Source organism: Lucilia sericata, unplaced genomic scaffold (assembly GCF_015586225.1).
Source record: "Lucilia sericata isolate MDLA Ls3-8-SP2 unplaced genomic scaffold, ASM1558622v1 Contig001576F_arrow, whole genome shotgun sequence".
Lineage (NCBI taxonomy): Eukaryota > Metazoa > Arthropoda > Insecta > Diptera > Calliphoridae > Lucilia > Lucilia sericata.
In genome coordinates, this window is record NW_023995496.1 from 7968 (window position 1) to 27641 (window position 19674).

Consider the following 19674-nt stretch of genomic DNA (forward strand, 5'->3'; position numbering starts at 1 on the left):
TTTATATCAGATTCAGAGCAAAAAATTCAAGAAAGAATAATGGTGTTTTTTAATGGCTTCATTTATTTCATCAGCTTTTGCATGTTTAGCCGACATTTGTGTTTTTATTTGAAAAACAAATTATATATTTATGTTATTCTGAAATGTTGGTATCACATTCGCTATTAATGTCCTTTGATTTTTTCACTGTTTTTTAATAGAAAGAAAAGCCTGAGAATTTTTCTAAATGATGCTCAATATATCTGGGAAATTTTTGACAAATGACGAGCGGCTGTCTTTTAAAAACACTTTTATTGAATTGAAATTAAACTTACTTTTAGTAGAGGCATATGATTGAAGTCAAACTCGAGTCGGTTTTAGTCAAACTGCAACTATGTATAGAAATAAATATGGTTGACGCCAAATTGGGATCTAATATGCCAACGGTAGAAACCAAGCTTAATTTCGGCTTCATAAAACTCCATAAATATGAATCTTTATTAAGAGCTACAATTCCAATTTGAAGTACTTAAGGAGCTAATATGAAGCTGAAGATATTTAGAACTAGTTGAGTTCTGGTTCAGTTCTAGTTCAGTTCAGTCCTAGTTCAGTTCTAGTTCAATGCTAGTTCAGTTCTAGTTCAGTTCTAGTTCAGTTCTAGTTCAGTTCTAGTTCAGTTCTAGTTCAGTTCTAGTTCAGTTCTAGTTCAGTTCTAGTTCAGTTCTAGTTCAGTTCTAGTTCAGCTCTAGTTCAGCTCTAGTTCAGTTCTAGTTCAGTTAGTTAGTTCTAGTTCAGTTCTAGTTCAGTTCTAGTTCAGTTCTAGTCAGTTCTAGTTCATTCTAGTTCAGTTCTAGTTCAGTTCTAGTTCAGTTCTAGTTCAGTTCTAGTTCAGTTCTAGTTCAGTTCTAGTTCAGTTCTAGTTCAGTTCTAGTTCAGTTCTAGTTCAGTTCTAGTTCAGTTCTAGTTCAGTTCTAGTTCAGTTCTAGTTCAGTTCTAGTTCAGTTCTAGTTCAGTTTAGTTCAGTTCTAGTTCTAGTTGAGTTCTAGTTCAGTTCTAGTTCAGTTCTAGTTCAGTTCTAGTTCAGTTCTAGTTTAGTTCAGTTCTAGTTCAGTTCTAGTTCAGTTCTAGTTCAGTTCTAGTTCAGTTCTAGTTCAGTTCTAGTTCAGTTCTAGTTCAGTTCTAGTTCAGTTCTAGTTCAGTTCTAGTTCAGTTCTAGTTCAGTTCTAGTTCGTTCTAGTTCAGTTCTAGTTCAGTTCTAGTTCAGTTCGTTCAGTTCTAGTTCAGTTCTAGTTCAGTTCTAGTTCAGTTCTAGTTCAGTTCTAGTTCAGTCTAGTTCAGTTCTAGTTCAGTTCTAGTTCAGTTCTAGTTCAGTTCTAGTTCAGTCTAGTTCAGTTCTAGTTCAGTTCTAGTTCAGTTCTAGTTCAGTTCTAGTTCAGTTCTAGTTCAGTTCTAGTTCAGTTCTAGTTCAGTTCTAGTTCAGTTCTAGTTCAGTTCTAGTTCAGTTCTAGTTCAGTTCTAGTTCAGTTCTAGTTCAGTTCTAGTTCAGTTCTAGTTCAGTTCTAGTTCAGTTCTAGTTCAGTTCTAGTTCAGTTCTAGTTCAGCTCTAGTTCAGTTCTAGTTCAGTTCTAGTTCAGTTCTAGTTCAGTTCTAGTTCAGTTCTAGTTCAGTTCTAGTTCAGTTCTAGTTCAGTTCTAGTTCAGTTCTAGTTCAGTTCTAGTTCAGTTCTAGTTCAGTTCTAGTTCAGTTCTAGTTCAGTTCTAGTTCAGTTCTAGTTCAGTTCTAGTTCAGTTCTAGTTCAGTTCTAGTTCAGTTCTAGTTCAGTTCTAGTTCAGTTCTAGTTCAGTTCTAGTTCAGTTCTAGTTCAGTTCTAGTTCAGTTCTAGTTCAGTTCTAATTCAGTTCTAGTTCAGTTCTAGTTCAGTTCTAGTTCAGTTCTAGTTCAGTTCTAGTTCAGTTCTAGTTCAGTTCTAGTTCAGTTCTAGTTCAGTTCTAGTTCAGTTCTAGTTCAGTTCTAGTTCAGTTCTAGTTCAGTTCTAGTTCAGTTCTAGTTCAGTTCTAGTTCAGTTCTAGTTCAGTTCTAGTTCGTTCTAGTTCATTCTAGTTCAGTTCTAGTTCAGTTCTAGTTCAGTTCTAGTTCAGTTCTAGTTTCAGTTCTAGTTCAGTTTCTAGTCAGTTCTAGTTCAGTTCTAGTTCAGTTCTAGTTCAGTTCTAGTTCAGTTCTAGTTCAGTTCTAGTTCAGTTCTAGTTCAGTTCTAGTTCAGTTCTAGTTCAGTTCTAGTTCAGTTCTAGTTCAGTTCTAGTTCAGTTCTAGTTCACTTTTAATTCAATTTGGAAATTACTATAATCTTTAGGTATCAATCATTCTTAACAATATATATCATCATTATTCTTTCCATTATTTCTTTCCAAAAATCTTATTAACCATTCCGGCTGTTTAATGTCTTTTGTTACAATATTTCTCCTTTAACCATTTCCATAATCCTTAAGTTTAAACATCAGTACCTTTTACTTAAATACACAATATAATTTAATTTATGTGACTCTATTCCATTACAATGAACCACTATAAAAGTAGTTTCTTCTTATTTTGTGATATTTTTTCTTTTTAGCATCTTCTTTTTTATTTGGGCACAACCATAAAAATGAAACCGTTATAGATCATCATGTTACAATAAATGCAAAATACAGTTGAAAAGCCAACCAAGCCGTAGCTCATATACATACATTACAAATATGTTATAGAAACCATTTTCAATGAAATAAATAAAATACAGGCGCAGGCACATAAATTTTCCTAAAAACAACATAAATGTAACAATATTTTGATAAATATGTGAAATTTTCGCAACAAAACAAACAAACTCATAGAACTAACGATGTCTACCAAATATTAAGTAGCCATAAAGCTTAAAGGAAATCTTAGCCTTTTGCTACCATTACTTACGACTCTGACTACAGTGACTACAAACGAAGTAATGCATTAAGCGTGAACAGTGAACAAACAGTTGTGGCAGTGGTGGCAATAGTGGTAATGGTGGTATTATTGTAACAAACAAATTCAATGAGATGCTCCACAATGTGTGACTTTAATGCAAGCACCAGTGCACTCGACTCTAACCGACTTAGAGCAATAAATTTTAGGTTGTAAGTACAACAATTTGTATGCAAACGATAAAAGTGGCCTTTAGAAACGGTTGAGGAAAAAAAAAAAAACAGCCGCAATGAGGTTATAACTCAAAATACTAAACACAAAGTAAGTTTTTGGTTTTAATCCCCAGGGAGTTATTTGAGAGCTGCTGTGTGTGTGTGCTTTTTATTGAAGATATCGATATTTGTGTGTATTGCTAAGGAACCAGCAGAAGCTGTTGTTTTCCTTTAACTTTGTATAATCGAAGTTGAGTTAGACAATGGTTTATGTTTGCCCACATTTTAATGTGATTATTTGATGTGTTTCTTCCTTAGTTTTCTTCTCTGTTTCTCACTTGTCGGTTAAGAAAATGGAAGGCTTAGTTGGAGGTTTTAAGAATTACTAGAAAACAGAACTAAGATAAATGAGATGAACTTGAACTGAACTAGAACTGAACTGAAACTGAACTAGAACTGAACTAGAACTAAACTAGAACTAAACTAGAACTGAAGTAGAACTGAACTAGATCTGAACTAGAACTGAACTAGAACTGAACTAGAACTGAACTAGAACTGAACTAGAACTGAACTAAAACTGAACTAGAACTGAACTAGAACTGAACTAGAACTGAACTAGAACTGAACTAGAACGAACTAGAACTGAACTAGAACTGAACTAGAACTGAACTAGAACTGAACTAGAACTGAACTAGAACTGAACTAGAACTGAACTAGAACTGAACTAGAACTGAACTAGAACTGAACTAGAACTGAACTAGAAACTGAACTAGAACTGAACTAGAACTGAACTAGAACTGAACTAGAACTGAACTAGAACTGAACTAGAACTAGAACTGACTAGAACTGAACTAGAAACTGAACTAGAACTGAACTAGAACTGAACTGGAAACTGAACTAGAACTGAACTAGAACTGAACTGAACTAGAACTAGAACTGAACTAGAACTGAACTAGAACTGAACTAGAACTGAACTAGAACTGAACTAGAATAGAACTAGAACAGAACTAGAACTGAACTAGAATTGACTAGAACTGAACTAGAACTGAACTAGAACTGAACTAGAACTGAACTAGAACTGAAATAGAACTGAACTAGAACTAAACTAGAATTAGGGCTGAACATTCTTAAAAAGTTTGTTTCTTAAGTCTTTTGTTTTTGGGATTCTGATATTAGAATAGAGTAGAGTACCAAGAATTCTTGTTGCGGTCATTTTTTTCTCAAAAGTCATTGTAAATAGATTTGTATCGAAAGGCGGCTCTTTTAGTACCCGGAGCTTTAAAGTCAATTCATACAACAACAATGTCACACAACAAACAAACAGACATCAAATGTTTATACGATTTGCAAATATTTTGTCATTGTGGTGAGATTTATAGAGTAGAAAGTTAAATTTCTAAGAAAAAAATGTTATTTCTATTTTTATTTCTTTGCCACTAAAGAGTAAAAGGCGAAAAAAACGTGCTTGATGTTTTCCTCACAGATTTTGTTTTTTTATTTTCTGGCTGCTAATGCTGATGTTGATGATGTGATGTTACAGGTACAAAAAGCACCAAACACATGTATTTACAAGAAGCACCTTAAAAATTCTTTGGGAAAAAACAGGCAACCGAACTAAAGAATTTGACACAATTCTCATTGTTAATTTTAAAGCATTTGGCACATCATTTTCTACAAACAGAGGAAACACAACAAGACAAACACACAAAAACACAGCATGTGTGACATCTCTCACACTTTGGCAGCACTAGCAAAAATATATATATTTGCTGATAAAGCTGTAAGGAGGGAAAAGAAATGGAGGCTTAATGAAAATAGTAATGGTAGTGTTAAATCGCATGTAATTGCTTAATAAGTCGTTTAAATGACTAGGACGACAATAAACTTTAAGATATCCATACAGTATAGAACTTTTAAAATGCAATTAATTTATAACCCAAACTCTTTAGAAACGCTCTACATTCATGACTCCTTTTCGTTCAATGGTTGTTAAACAAAAAAAAACACAACATTGCATGTTTAATACAAATATTTATATGTGTTTTTGAATTTCGTTGGGCCTTAAATGAAGACAAATGACCAACATGCAAGCCATTAATTTTTCTACAGTTTTTTCATGTCTTTTTCTTTTTGGCGCTCTGTTAGCTTGCTTGGACAACTGCTTTTAATAAATTGACTAGTTGTCTTCTCTGACTTTAAGCTTCCTCAAAGCAGCCTTTTTGTAGTTTGTCTATAGTTCAGAGACTTCGTGTGGTCCCTATTTTCTATGGTGGCGCAGTTTTAGTCGCACTTGTTGATGTCGTTGAATTCAACTGTTTTGGTTTGAGAAATTTCTTTTAAACAACAGTGTTTATCATTTGATTGCTTCTTCTAGTCAAATGGCGTTGTTAATTGTATATTGTAGGAATTTATTGCGCAACTGCTAACTGAACTAGAAACTAAACTAGAACTAAACTAGAACTGAACTTGAACTGAACTAGAACTGAACTAGAACTGAACTAGAACTAGAACTGAACTAGAACTGAACTAGAACTGAACTAGAACTGAACTAGAACTGAACTAGAACTGAACTAGAACTGAACTAGAACTGAACTAGAACTGAACTAGAACTGAACTAGAACTGAACTAGAACTGAACTAGAACTGAACTAGAACTGAACTAGAACTGAACTAGAATGAACTAGAACTGAAATAGAACTGAACTAGAACTGAACTAGAACTGAACTAGAACTGAACTAGAACTGAACTAGAACTGAACTAGAACTAAAGAACTGAACTAGAACTGAACTAGAACTGAACTAGAATGAACTAGAACTGAACTAGAACTGAACTAGAACTGAACTAGAACTGAACTAGAACTGAACTAGAACTGAACTAACCGGAACTAGAACTGAACTAGACTGACTAGAACTGAACTAGAACTGAACTAGAACTGAACTAGAACTGAACTAGAACTGAACTAGAACTGGAACTAGAACTGAACTAGAACTGAACTAGAACTGAACTAGAACTGAACTAGAACTGACTGAACTAGAACTGAACTAGAACTGAACTAGAACTGAACTAGAACTGAACTAGAACTGAACTAGAACTGAACTAGAACTGAACTAGAACTAGAAAACTGACTAGACTGACTAGAACTGAACTAGAACTGAACTAGAACTGAACTAGAACTGAACTAGAACTAAAATATAACTTTGTGTGAGCTGGACTAGATGGTGAAACTGCAACTTAATTAAATATTTTGGTTTTCTCCAAGAGAATGGAGCTGTCTTTCAGGAGATATACATATATTTTATACTTTATATTTTTTCTTTAAGAACAAACCATATCTCGCCGCATTTTATCGCTCTTAAACCATAAAGGTGAAATAAATTAACTAAAAACAAATTAATTCACTATGGACACCACATGAAACCAACCACTCCGCACAACCCCAATTCAGAGGAAACAAATAAAAAGCCAACGTTACAGTATTTGTCTGAACGTGTGTATCTTTATAGTTGAGTGTTGTAGATTGTTATCATTTTCGCACCTTTGGTAGCATATAAATCTACATATTACATATGACCGATGTGGCACAGGCACTTAGAGACACCACACCACATCTCTACCAATAAACAAACGTAATCCCCTGCCCCCTTTTTTCTCTTGCTAACAACGAAGAAGACTACTTACTATCTTTTTACACTCAGCACAATCGTGGTTATCAACATTATTTAAGCGATATGCAAATTGGTTTTTTGTATTTAATGGCACCCCATTACGTTTGAAGCGATGGCGGAGAAATCTCTTGTATTTTCCCCAGTTTTTGGCCAAAAACATACACATACACCTATCATACATATTTAGTTACATAAAGATCATAAAGGCCTTGCAATAAACTGATGTGGTTGGCTGATATCTGTAGCAAAAAAAAAATATATATATATAAAACGCACATATTGTAACCTGAGTGTTAGGCTGATAATGTCTGTTTTTTTGTCTGTTGTTCGTATCGTTTGTAAAACAATTTTTCAAATAAAAATCTAAGCGCTTTTTACATTAGTGTTTGAGTGCAGATATGTTTTGAAAATCTCTACAAAACGTGCAAAAATTGGTATCAAAACTAAGAAATCATTTTCATAGAGGAGGTGGAAAATCACGCAGAGCTTAACAACAGTTGAAACAAACTGATCGCCACATAATAAATGTAAAATGAAAGAAACAAAAACGATATACTCATAGCTGATTTTCCCCCACTATTGAATCTAAAATGAAAATTAAAATTGATTAAATTTGGAAGTAGGGCGACTTTACAATGCCCTATAGCTAGTTGTTTATTTAAGAAAATTTAACTGATTTATAACTGATCAGGAACAGAACTAGAACTGAACTAAAACTGAACTAGAACTGAACTAGAACTGAACTAGAACTGAACTAGAACTGAACAAGAACTGAACTAGAACTGAACTAGAACTGAACAAGAACTGAACTAGAACTGAACTAGAACTGAACTAGAACTGAACTGAACTAGAAAAACTAGAAACTGAACTAGAACTGAACTAGAACTGAACTAGAACTGAACTAGAACTGAACTAGAACTGAACTAGAACTGAACTAGAACTGAACTAGAACTGAACTAGAACTGAACTAGAACTGAACTAGAACTAAACTAGAACTGAACTAGAACTGAACTAGAACTGAACTAGAACTGAACTAGAACTGAACTAGAACCGAACTAGAACTGAACTAGAACTGAACTAGAACTGAACTAGAACTGAACTAGAACTGAACTAGAACTGAACTAGAACTGAACTGAAAAACTGAACTAGAACTGAACTAGAACTGAACTAGAACTGAACTAGAACTGAACTAGAACTGAACTAGAACTGAACTAGAACTGAACTAGAACTGAACTAGAACTGAACTAGAACTAGAAACCTGACCTAGAACTGAACTAGAACGAACTAGAACTGAACTAGAACTGAACTAGAACTGAACATAGAACTGAACTAGAACTGAACTAGACTGAACTAGAACTGAACTAGAACTGAACTAGAACTGAACTAGAACTGAACAGAACTGAACTAGAACTGAACTAGACTGAACTAGAACTGAACTAGAACTGAAATAGAACTGAACTAGAAACTGAAACTTAGAACTTGAACTTAGAGAACTGAACTACGAACTGAACTAGAACTGAACTAGAACGTGAACTAGAACTGCAACTAGAACTCTGAACTAGAACTAAACTAGACACTGAACTAGACTGAACTAGAACTGAACTGAATTTCGAACTAGAACTGAACTAGAAACTGAACTAGAACTGAACTAGAACTGAACTAGAAACTGAACTAGAACTGAACTAGAAACTTGAACTAGAACATGAACTAGAACTGAACTAGAACTGAACTAGAACTGAACTAGAACTGAACTAGAAACCTGACACTAGAACTGAACTAGCACTGAACTAGAACTGAACTAGAACTGAACTAGAACTGAACTAGAACTCTGAACTAGAACTGAACTAGAACTGAACTAGAACTGAACTAGAACTGAACTAGAACTGAACTAGAACTGAACTAGAACTGAACTAGAACTGAACTAGAACTGAACTAGAACTGAACTAGAACTGAACTAGAACTGAACTAGAACTGAACTAGAACTGAACTAGAACTGAACTAGAATGAACTAGAACTGAACTAGAACTGAACTAGAACTGAACTAGAACTGAACTAGAACTGAACTGAACTAGAACTAGAACTGAACTAGAACTGAACTGAACTAGAACTGAACTGAACTGAACTAGAACTGAACTGAACTGAACTGAACTAGAACTGAAGAACTAGAACTGAACTGAACTAGAACTGAACTAGAACTGAACTAGAACTGAACTAGAACTGAACTAGAACTGAACTAGAACTGAACTAAACTAGAACTGAACTAGAACTGAACTAGAACTGAACTAGAACTGAACTAGAATGAACTAGAACTGAACTAGAACTGAACTAGAACTGAACTAGAACTGAACTAGAACTGAACTAGAACTGAACTAGAGAACTGAACTAGAAACTGAACTAGAACTGAACTAGAACTGAACTAGAACTGAACTAGAACTGAACTAGAACTGAACTAGAACTGAACTAGAACTGAACTAGAACTGAACTAGAACTGAACTAGAACTGAACTAGAACTGAACTAGAACTGAACTAGAACTGAACTAGAACTGAACTAGAACTGAACTAGAACTGAACTAGAACTGAACTAGAACTGAACTAGAACTGAACTAGAACTGAACTAGAACTGAACTAGAACTGAACTAGAACTGAACTAGAAATGAACTAGAAACTGAACTAGAACTGAACTAGAATGAACTAGAACTGAACTAGAACTGAACTAGAACTGAACTAGAACTGAACTAGAACTAGAACTGAAATAGAACTGAACTAGAACTGAACTAGAACTAGAACTGAACTAGAACTGAACTAGAACTGAACTAGAAAACTAGAACTGAACTAGAACTGAACTAGAACTGAACTAGAACTGAACTAGAACTGAACTAGAACTGAACTAGAACTTGAACTAGAACTGAACTAGAACTGAACTAGAACTGAACTAGAACTGAACTAGAACTGAACTAGAACTGAACTAGAACTGAACTAGAACTGAACTAGAACTGAACTAGAACTAGAACTGAACTAGAACTGACCTGGAACTGAACTAGGACTGACTTCTACGTACTTCTCTTTTTGCTTTTGTAGGGTATTCGAAAACGCCTTTAAAAAATTAATGTTGCAGCAAAAAAACCTGCACCAACAACCTGTAATATGGTCGGTTACACTTTATGGCTCAAATAATGTTGAAAGCTCAACTTTATAGCTGCAATCGATGTTGATTTTTTTTTTGGTTAAATTCATTGTAGTTTTTCTTATAAATTTTTTGGCGATGAGCTGCACATGTTGCAGCACATGTGAACGTGATTTGTATTCAAATGTTTTAACGAAAAAAAAAAAAAAACAACCAACAGTAGATAAGCCTTAAAAGCAACAAATAACAGAAAAAATCTGTGCAGCAGGAGACAGTGGTTTGACAGGGGTTTTAGGAAAATCGGTATATAAAAGGATATTATTGGAAAATTTACAAGATTTGAGGAATGATTTGCGAGAGTGGATATAATTCAAAAAATGGTGCAATTTTGAGACTGTGGGTAGCATTAATGGGGTGTAAATGCACCACTGTCTCCTTCCAAAACCATAACAGCAATAATGGCAATAATAAAAAAATCTCCACAACTAACATCTTTGTTTTGTCATGAGATCATATTAAATCCCAAAGTAGACAAACAAAAAGCGATCAAAGCGATCTTTTTTTGCAGTGGAAATATGAAACCCTCTTTTTTGACTTAAACAAAGCCAAAACAGCTAAAGCCAAATACAACTCATATGTATGATTTATAAGCCAATAAAGGCTAAACATAAATCTTGACATTATGATTAAATATCACTAACAATAATGCAAACAAAATGGTAGAAAAAAAAAAATCACAATAAAATAAAACATTCACCAAAAAAAAACGCTATTGAACTAAACACATATTCGACTCGAAATCCTCTAAGTAGTTGCAATTGTTTAAAGATACCGTTGGTATATTTTCCTGACTTTGGCTTTCATGCTGCAGTTTCCTTTATAAGTTACAAATAGATTTTATCGTTATAAAAATCTGATCTAATTTGGTGTGCTTTGTACGAGAGAGTTTTTCTGTTTGTGTCTCCTGTTGTTGTTTCGTTTTTTTTTTTTTGTCTATTTGCGTTTTACAGCTGCAGTTTCTACTATTTGAGACTCTATTGCGTTAGAATAACTTTGATGTTTCATTTTGACCAAAAATGTACAACATTTGTAGAACCATTTTTGGTGCCGTCTTGTTGGTGATGAACTTGTTGCTGAAATCTATATATATTGTCTATAGGTTTTTGTTGTTTATATCATGTTGAGAGAGTGAGAGTATGAAGGAAAATAGAATGGTTAACATTTCAATACTTACTAATGAGATTTGATAAAGAAATGATCAATCTTTAAGAGATCATTATGTTTGGATTGTTGTGGAAAGTATGGAAGTAATTAGTTTGGTTTTGACATTAGATGTCATAATAAAGGAACATGGAATCTCTTAACAAAATAAAAGTAAATTGGAAATGCCCAAGTCAAACTATAACAATCGCTTTATGATTCTCCTGATGACTGAGAAACGAGAAATGATCTTTACATAAATTAATTGGGTGAAAACTGATCTCACCAATTACAATATGAAAGATAAATTATCCATATGTTAGAAAAAATCCTTCAATTTTCATTTACGTTTAGTAAAACCTCATACCTAGCTGAAAATTTTCATTCAGCTCAATTTTATCACCACAAAAACATTGTAGTATCAAACTGTTACGTTGGTTTGCAATTTTTCAATATCCCGCCGTTACATGGCTTGGATTACTCTAATTGCCGAAGCGACATGCGTTAAATATAGACAAACACTACAACTGTTAAGACGGAACTTCCAAACCAAGGCACAGTTAAGAAATGTCCAGCAGTAACCCAATAAGCCAAACCACAAAAGCCTGAAAAAAACAAAAAAATAAACAATGTTTAATGGTGTAAACGAAACTAAATGGAGACAAGACAACAACAACAACAACAAAAACGAAAGCAAAAGAATTCACAAAAGTAATGAAACGAATTGTAATGAAAGAAGTAGAAATAAAAAAAAACTTAAAATGCAACAACTTAACTCGACAATTAGCCGCCAATCAATACAAATCGCACATCAGGCTAAAACTCAAATTATACACATGAGCTTCGACACCAAAAAAAAAAAAAATTGCAGTAACAACAACAAATGTAATAAAGGAAAAGGAGAAACAATTAACATCAAAGTCGACTAAAAAGGTACTTTTTAGTATTTTTGTACTAAAAGTGCATATTTTGCATTTTTGTACTATAAAAGCTTATTTTGCATTTTTGTACTAAAAGTGCATATTTTGTATTTTTATAGTAAAAGAGCATATTTTGATTTTTTGTACTAAAAGTGCATATTTAGCATTTTTGTACTAAAAGTGCATATTTTTCATTTTTGTACCAAAAGTGCACATTTTACATTTTTTTACTAAAAGTGCATATTTTGTATTTTAGTACTAAAAGTGCATATTTAACATTTTTGAACCAAGAGTGCATATTTTGCATTTTTGTACTAAAAGTGCATATTTTGCATTTTTGTACTAAAAGTGCATATTTAGCATTTTTGTACTAAAAGTGCATATTTTGTATTTTTATACTAAAAGTGCTTATTTTGATTTTTTTACTACAAGTGCATATTTAGCATTTTTTACCAAAAGTGCATATTTTGCATTTTTGTACTAAAAGTGCACATTTTGCATTTTTGTACTAAAAGTTCATATTTTGCATTTTTTGTATTAAAAGTGAATATTTTGCATTTTTTTACTAAAAGTGCATATTTAGCATTTATGTACTAAAAGTGCATATTTTGCATTTTTGTATCAAAAATGTATATTTTGCATTGTTTTGCAAAGAAGTGCATATTTTGATTTTTTTACTAGAAGTGCATATTTTGTACTAAAAGTTCATTTTTGCATTTTTGTACTAAAAGTGCATATTTTGCCTTTTTTTACCAAAAGTGCATATTTTGCATTTTTTTTACTATATAAGCATATTTTGAATTTTTGTACTAAAAGTTCAAATTTTGCATTTTTGTACTAAAAGTGCATATTTTGCATTTTTCACTAAAAGTGCATATTTTGATTTTTTTTACTAGAAGTGCATATTTTGCATTTTTTACTAAAAGAACATATTGTCCATTTTTATACTAAAAGTGCATATTTTGCATTTTGTGCTAAAAGTGCATATTTTGTATTTTTAAACATAACGAAAACTGTCTTCCAAAAGAAAACACTTTTCTAGACGAAAACTGTCTTCCAAAAGAAGACACTTTTCTATACGAAAACTGTCTTCCAAAAGAAGACACTTTTCTATACGAAAACTATCTTCGAAAAGAAGACACTTTTCTATACGAAAACTGTCTTCCAAAAGAAGACACTTTTCTATACGAAAACTGTCTTCCAAAAGAAGACACTTTTCTATACGAAAACTGTCTTCCAAAAGAAGACACTTTTATATTAAAAATACACTTTTGTACCAGAAATACACTTTTGTATCTTAAGATAGAATCTGTTAGCTTAATTGCTAGCCCTCGATGAAATGGTGTAGGGAATCAAAATCATAGAGACCAAAATCAAAACAACATCAGTAACAACTATTAGAAGTTTATTTGACAATATACCAACAAACAGAGGGACACTTGGATGGACAGAGTGTAATCCATAGGAACAACAGCGGGGCAGAAAGGTGACTTAATAGATGATAGCTTGACTATTTGTTGGTTGGTTGAAACCAATTGAACATGGCTTAAAATTGCTGGTAATTGTAAAACAACAATTAACATTAAGCGCCATTTAAAAACACAGAAAAACAAATCGCAAAGAAAAAAAAAACTTCAACTAACAACGCAACACAAAATACAATTGTAACTACAATTGCTGACTACTAAAATCAAATGAAAAACTTAAACAAAACTGAACTAAAGCAATACAAACCAAAGCAAAGCAATTTTATACTCGTCTTGCAGATCTTACTTTTGACTAGGCCAACTGACATTTAATGTCACCATATAAAATTTGAGCTTACGAGAATGCGCGCGGTAACAAGAGTGTAAAAAGCAGCCAAAAGTATTTATAAGAAGAAGCAGAAATAAACGTGAATTGTCGCACAACTGCCAGCTGAGTCGCCAGCATGACCGCTGCGGCAAAACTAAAGTGCCAAAGAAGACAAAAGATGACAGCATTAGTTTGCCAATACCAAAAACCAAAAGAAACAAATAAAATAACAACAACCATACCATACAAAAAGAAAAGTTTAGTCTTGAATGTACGTTCAGGGGAGGGGAGTTTATGCTTAGCACATAACACTAAGGGAAATTTGTTAACCCTCTCTTTGTAAAAGAAACAAAAAAAAAAAACTACTCCAATAACAATTGCTATAATAGCCGTAGTAGTAAACGTAGTAAAAGAAGTCAGCAGTAGTATTGTAGTTGTTGTTATATGGATCAAAGAAAATTTTGCCGCTTTTTTCTTTACCGGTGTTTAACTGACGCTGCACCCAATTTGCCGCTGCTCAACATTTAGAACATATTGGCGTCATTGTATTTGACTTTTTGAGTTGTCTATCGCTAGCAAAACCTTAACTTTGTTTTAATAAAAACTCACCAAAGAAGAAGAAGATAAAGTACAAGCCAGTTGTGTAGAATAATACAAAGCTTTTTGTGTTTTTTTATTGTTCTTGTTATTTTCATAGCTTAAATGTTAAGAATCATTTCTAGCCAAAACGTCCACCAAAGTAATTTTTGTATATAAACGACAGTTGTAACTATTATCTACGTGGTGGCAGCAGAGAGCAGCAACGGCAGCAAGTTGCATGTGACTAAAAGACCCACGAGGAATTTTAACTGATGTGGAGATGACTAACGGCAAATAAATAAATTCTAGTTCTGTTCTAGTTTTAGTTCTTTTCTTGTTTAAGTTCTTCTTTTAGTTCTATTTTAGTTCTATTCAAGTGCTGTTCTAGTTCTGTTATAGTTCTATTCTAGTTCTGTTCTACTTCTATTCCAGTTCGTACTGTCGAAATCATTGCATAAAAATTAAATAAAGGGAACTTTCATAACGAAAGACTTAAGACACATACTTGATGCATGTTAAAGTGTAAAATACGATATTTCATAACAAATAGTACATAAAATTTGGAGAGAGAATAGATTCAGTTCTGGTTATATGGTTCTGTTCTAGTTCTGTTCTAGTTCTGTTCTAGTTCTGTGCTAGTTCTGTTCTAGTTCTGTTCTAGTTCTGTTCTAGTTCTGTTCTAGTTCTGTTCTAGTTCTGTTCTAGTTCTGTTCTAGTTCTGTTCTAGTTCTGTTCTAGTTCTGTTCTAGTTCTGTTCTAGTTCTGTTCTAGTTCTGTTCTAGTTCTGTTCTAGTTCTGTTCTAGTTCTGTTCTAGTTCTGTTCTAGTTCTGTTCTAGTTCTGTTCTAGTTCTGTTCTAGTTCTGTTCTAGTTCTGTTCTAGTTCTGTTCTAGTTCTGTTCTAGTTCTGTTCTAGTTCTGTTCTAGTTCTGTTCTAGTTCTGTTCTAGTTCTGTTCTAGTTCTGTTCTAGTTCTGTTCTAGTTCTGTTCTAGTTCTGTTCTAGTTCTGTTCTAGTTCTGTTCTAGTTCTGTTCTAGTTCTGTTCTAGTTCTAGTTCTAGTTCTGTTCTAGTTTTGTTCTAGTTCTGTTCTAGTTCTGTTCTAGTTCTGTTCTAGTTCTGTTCTAGTTCTGTTCTAGTTCTGTTCTAGTTCTGTTCTAGTTCTGTTCTAGTCTTTCTTAGTATTAGTTCTGTTCTTGCTTAAGTTCTTCTTTTAGTTCTATTTTAGTTCTGTTCTAGTGCTGTTCTAGTTTTGTTATAGTTCTATTCTAGTTCTGTTCTACTTCTATTCCAGTTCGTACTGTCGAAATCATTGCATAAAAATTAAATAAAGGGAACTTTCATAACGAAAGACTTAAGACACATACTTGATGGGTGTTAAAGTGTGAAATACGATATTTCATAACAAATAGTACATAAAATTTGGAGAGAGAATAGATTCAGTTCTGGTTATCTAGTTCAGTTCTAGTTCTGTTCTAGTTCTGTTCTAGTTCTGTTCTAGTTCTGTTCTAGTTCTATTCTAGTTCTGTTCTAGTTCTGTTCTAGTTCTGTTCTAGTTCTGTTCTAGTTCTGTTCTAGTTCTGTTCTAGTTCTGTTCTAGTTCTGTTCTAGTTCTGTTCTAGTTCTGTTCTAGTTCTGTTCTAGTTCTGTTCTAGTTCTGTTCTAGTTCTGTTCTAGTTCTGTTCTAGTTCTGTTTTAGTTCTGTTCTAGTTCTGTTCTAGTTCTGTTCTAGTTCTGTTCTAGTTCTAGTTCTGTTCTAGTTCTAGTTCTGTTCTAGTTCTAGTTCTGTTCTAGTTCTGTTCTAGTTCTGTTCTAGTTCTGTTCTAGTTCTGTTCTAGTTCTGTTCTAGTTCTGTTCTAGTTCTGTTCTAGTTCTGTTCTAGTTCTGTTCTAGTTCTGTTCTAGTTCTGTTCTAGTTCTGTTCTAGTTCTGTTCTAGTTCTGTTCTAGTTCTGTTCTAGTTCTGTTCTAGTTCTGTTCTAGTTCTGTTCTAGTTTGTTCTAGTTCTGTTCTAGTTCTGTTCTAGTTCTGTTCTAGTTCTGTTCTAGTTCTGTTCTAGTTCTGTTCTAGTGTTCTAGTTCTGTTCTAGTTCTGTTCTAGTTCTGTTCTAGTTCTGTTCTAGTTCTGTTCTAGTTCTGTTCTAGTTGTAGTTCTGTTCTAGTTCTGTTCTAGTGTGTTCTGTTCTGTGCTAGTTCTGTTCTAGTTCTGTTCTAGTTCTGTTCTAGTTCTGTTCTAGTTCTGTTCTAGTTCTGTTCTAGTTCTGTTCTAGTTCTGTTCTAGTTCTGTTCTAGTTCTGTTCTAGTTTCTGTTCTAGTTCTGTTCTAGTTCTGTTCTAGTTCTGTTCTAGTTCTGTTCTAGTTCATGTTCTAGTTCTGTTCTAGTTCTGTTCTAGTTCTGTTCTAGTTCTGTTCTAGTTCTGTTCTAGTTCTGTTCTAGTTCTGTTCTAGTTCTGTTCTAGTTCTGTTCTAGTTCTGCTCTAGTTCTGTTCTAGTTCTGTTCTAGTTCTGTTCTAGTTCTGTTCTAGTTCTGTTCTAGTTCTGTTCTAGTTCTGTGCTAGTTCTGTTCTAGTTCGTGCTAGTTCTGTCTAGTTCTGTCTAGTTCTGTTCTAGTTCAGTTCTAGTTCTGTTCTAGTTCTGTTCAAGTTCTGTTCTAGTTCTGTTCAGTTCTGTTCCAGTTCTGTTCTAGTTCTGTTCTAGTTCTGTTCTAGTTCTGTTCTAGTTCTGTTCTAGTTCTGTGCTAGTTCTGTTCTAGTTCTGTTCTAGTTCTGTTGTAGTTCTGTTCTAGTTCTGTTCTAGTTCTGTTCTAATTCTGTTCTAGTTCTGTTCTAGTTCTGTTATAGTTCATGTTGTAATTGAAACTTTTGTGGCTTCCAATTTCCTACCGTCATTACTTAAGCTTTTGAATCATATAACAAAACAGAAAAAAAAAACAAACAATCACTTAACAAACTTTTGATGTAGTTTTTATTGTTATTGCATTTCAAAAACTTCTTCAACTACTACAACTACAACAGACTTCTTCAATATCATCCACTCATCTTCTTCAGAGGCTCAAACTGCTGTCGCTGCTCATGGTAAAGCTCATCTTCTTTGGAATATTTTTTTTTTCTTCTTTTGTTGCAATACCCTCGAGTACATTTTGCTAGTTTAACAATAACCAACAACACAAAAAGTTGTTGATGTTTTGAGAAGTTGAATATAGAATAGAACTTTGTTTCTAGTTGGGGCAATTTGCAATTGTATATAGTGAATTTGTTGCAAATGTAATTAAAACAAATCTCTACAAAATACAACAAAATCTATTTGAAGATCATCAGCATCATCATTGGGTACATCAAAATGAGGAGTAGCAGCTATATTGTCATTGTTCTAATATCTGCAGCTTTGGGTTATTTTATTAAAGAAAAACTGAAGGTTGGGTTAAAAACCTTAAGTGGCCAAAAGTTAACTTCGAAACACTTGAAACATATGTAGAGAAGTCAGCAATTGTTCTGAGTTCTAGAGCTATTGATTTGATTTTAAGTTTTAGGAACTACTGCTGCTGTTGGTCTGTTTGTTTACTTGTACAATAGGCCTTAAGTTTTAGCCATGCTAAGAACAAAATTAGAAACAGCGAGCCGAGCGAACAACTGACTAGCTTAGTCTTTGGGGGATTATCAAATACAAAATGCCTTGAAAGTAGTCTAAAGAGATCGTGTAAAACTGTTGTACTTACTACTCCAACGGGGTGATCATGACTGGACATTTAGTTTGTGTTTTGTTGTTGTTGTATGCTCTGGTAGCAAAAAAGCTTGTTATTGTTGCATACAAATGACATTACACTCTTTCATTGACGCATGTCAACATAACGTACGTTCATTCAGTTGCCCCTCTTTTTTTTGTTGTTTTTCTTTTCTAAGCAAAATCTACTTCAGCTCCCCCTCTCCTGCTGGCAGTCATAGTAGTGTCAGTTTGTTATTGTTGTCTTTTTTTTGTATTAAACATTATTTGTAATTCTTGTGGTTGTTTAAATGTCACTCAATCTCAGCTTTGATCTTATTGATTTCAATGCATTTTATTATCGTTTTAGATAGTGATCGTCATCGTATTTGTTTTTTGTTAATGTAGTGGTTGCTGTTATTGTTGTTGTGATTTTCATTTTAATCGATCGTTTGTTATTGGCAATTTGATCGCTTTGTTTCACACATTACATATGATGTTGTTGTTTTATACGATTACTGTTGCTGCTGCTGTTACCGCCACTGCTACAGCTCTTTGCTGCTATAGCCAGCAAGTCATCTATTGTTTCTTAGCTGGGGCTTACAGTTGATTGTCATTTGTTGTCGTTTCTATGTTTGTATTGATTTTTGTTTTGCGACCGACGCTAATGGCGACAAAATGTTGTAAAAATCGTTCTATGTTCACTTCTTTTTTGTTGTTAATTTTTTTTTTCTATCTCTCCTGTCTAAGGTGGTCTATTAATTGTTGCAAGTTTTTTTCGTATTTCTTTCATATTGCCTCCCGTCTTTCGTCTTCTTTTTTTGCGCCCGTTGTTAGTGGTTATTGCTGTTATTTCACTTTGTGTTTAGTGTGTTGTGTTGGCGACATATTGTGTGAAAATGTTTAAAGATTTGTCATTGATAATAGTCGGATTAAATAAGATTGATGTTGATCTCAAAGAAAAAAACATTATAAAACAAAAACATATAAAAAACACTGGAAATTACATTTAGACATCTGTAAGTGGCATGATTTATATTGAAGTTTATTTTTTTCTAGTTTATTCTATATTAACGTTGTTATTATTTGTTGTAAAGTAATTTAAGTATTAGTACAGTAATCTGTTAAATACTTAATTTGTTTAACATAGAGTTTAGTTAAGACTTAATAGGAAAATTGAGATTAATTAATTGATTTTATAAACTAGATTTGCAAACAGGGAAATAAATAAAATCAACAGATAATTTAATTAATACAGTAGGATTAGTTCCTACTGGCAATAAAACTACATAAATATTAATGGAAGGGAACTTTCAAATCGAAAGACTTAAGACACATACTTGATGGGTGTTAAAGTGTGAAATAAGATATTTAATAACAAATACATAAAATTGAAAAAGAGAAGAGATTCAGTTCTGTACCTCGTTTCTGTAATTTTCTCGAATCGAGAAAAAATTTAAAATATAATAGTCTTCCAGTTTTTAACAGTGTGACTCAGATTATTTTTGAACTGTACTCATAAAAATTTAATAAGAAATTTTTAAATTTCTTGTATTCACCCTGTTTTACACAAGATGAT

The 19674-nt window shown here is 33.1% G+C and overlaps 1 long non-coding RNA gene across 1 annotated transcript in view; it reads right to left on the bottom strand.

The window, feature by feature from the left end:
* Positions 1–11150: 11150 nt before the first annotated feature.
* Positions 11151–19674, bottom strand: part of LOC119611988 — a 77276-nt gene continuing 68752 nt past the window's right edge. Inside the window, exon 3 of the long non-coding RNA XR_005232101.1 lies at positions 11151–11715. This is a non-coding gene — a long non-coding RNA (uncharacterized LOC119611988). The remainder of the gene's footprint in view (positions 11716–19674) is intronic.